The sequence below is a fragment of the Cyprinodon variegatus genome, unplaced genomic scaffold, assembly GCF_000732505.1.
Source record: "Cyprinodon variegatus isolate N-32 unplaced genomic scaffold, C_variegatus-1.0 Scaffold269, whole genome shotgun sequence".
NCBI lineage: Eukaryota > Metazoa > Chordata > Actinopteri > Cyprinodontiformes > Cyprinodontidae > Cyprinodon > Cyprinodon variegatus.
In genome coordinates, this window is record NW_015150722.1 from 326,195 (window position 1) to 328,351 (window position 2,157).

The window sequence follows — 2,157 nt, forward strand, 5'->3', positions numbered from 1 at the left end:
TTATTTGAAAAGGGTCGTTTTATGTCCTTTAAACAAATTCAAACTCAGTATAATATACCACAAAAACACTTTTTGGGTTTTTACAAGTGAGACATTTTGTAAATTCTCTTAAATTCCCAGTCAACCAACCTGTTTTGAACTCTATTGAAAGCTTTCTTCTTAAATGTAATGAAGATGTACTCACTAAAAAGAAATTCATTTCTCTCTGTTATGGGAAATTACTGTCTTTGAATTTTGTTGCAACTGATAAGGCCAGGGTTGGGTGGGAAACAGAGTTGGAAGTTGAGCTTAGCTCAGAAGCGTGGTCAAAAACTTTTAGCTTTGCTAAGAAAATGTTTACTTGTATCAGACTTGGGGAAAGCCATTAGAGAATTCTACATAGAATGCAGCGTACCCCAGAGTTTTTACATTAAATTCACCCTCAAATTTCCCCTCTTTGCGTAAAGTGCAATACAGATGTGGGGACTTACTATCACTGTATGTGGAAATGCCCTATAATTGCTAGATTCTGGAATAACGTTTCTATAGAGCTTTGCTCAATCTGACAGTCCCACTGAGCCCTGTGCTGTTTACTCTTGGTCTTTCTGTAGAAGGGTTTTCTCTATCTTCAGCACTAATGGCTTTACTCCATAAACTTTTACATTTGGACAGACGATGTGTTTGAGTGGATTCAGGGACGGCCCCCTTCTGTATCACAGTGGTACAGAGAAACGTTGAAGGTGCTTCCGCTGCAGCGCCTCAGTGCCATTATAAAGGGTATTTGTAATGATTTCTATGGACTATGGCAGCCTTTGCTTGATCATCTGCTTAGTGAGCTTGCAGAGCTATTACACAAAGGGGAGGATAGTTTGTTTTTAAACATTATGTTTGGTTGTTTTTATCTTTTTTCCCCTCGACTTATCAGACGGATTATAGGTTTTGACCCTGAGGTGTATTTGAAATTCATGTACCGGTGTTTTGCTGGACATTTCAGATTTTGTATTAGACTTGGCTGTGCTGAATTGTTGTTTGTCTTGTTTCTAAAAGACAATAATTTTTTGTTTAAAAAAAAAGAATAAGGTGCACAAAAAAAGGGAGATTCCAATGAGACTTGCTCCACAGTATCCCAACAAAGCCTCGTTTTTGCTTAGAAAACACAGATGAACGGGTCCACCCCTCTGGAATGATTTCTATTTCTGATATTTTGAATTGAAAAAGCTTCCTGGATGGGAAGAGAAAGGTCTTCAAACTTTGAAACAAAGTCCAGTGGATTGTTGTTTTTATTTTTACTTTTTTTGGATTTTTTTGGACTATGACTGGATGACAGAGAATCTTCACCAGCATATTCTCCGCCCACTTTCTATGAACCAAAGATGAAAGCAGCGGCAGGTTGGGATGCGGTTAATCTACAGCTTTTCATCCGTTTCCACTTTTAACATTTTACGATCAATATAACCTTAATGGAGCCGCTGGGCTGGGACTGGGTGGGGGGCAGGGCCAACTTCCAGGAGGTCAATTTAGACACCAGCAGAAATGCAGAAACACAGCATTTCCTTCCAGCTTCAGTTCTTTACACTCTCAGACCATTAGGCTGAACGATCCACTGGTTTAACTGGAAGGATCCAGTTTGTTAGTGATGACTGGAGGAAGTTTAACTGAAGCAGAGAAGCAACGTCTGCAGTGAGGTCAATTAGGAGCGAAATGAAGCATCCTGCTTCTTCTTCCTTCCAGGCGGCGCCGATCATCGACGCTCTGGCTTCAACTGGTTTGATGAACTGGGAATGAGCCCATCATCCATGTGTATTCCCAGCAGGTAATGAGGTCTATGAGGAGCTCTGTCCCGCCCCGGGTGGAGCTCCATGAAAGGTGAAGCAGCTCCAGCCGACAGCCAGAACCACAACAAAAAAATAAAAACAAGTCCAACAACTTTTAAAATGTTTTTATTTACATTTCTTTTATAAATGACAAAAAAACAACACCTTTGAATTCCCTTCTTAATAATCAAATGTTTATTTTTTTTTACAGCAATCATGTTTGTTCCCGAAGCTGTGGTCACCAAGGAGCAGCGTCTTCATCCATTCATTAGTCGTCACGCTAACCGTTAGCTTCCTCCAGACTTTCTACGCGGTCAGACCAGAACTCATGTTGGCTGAGTGAAGATCTGATCCCATTTAAACT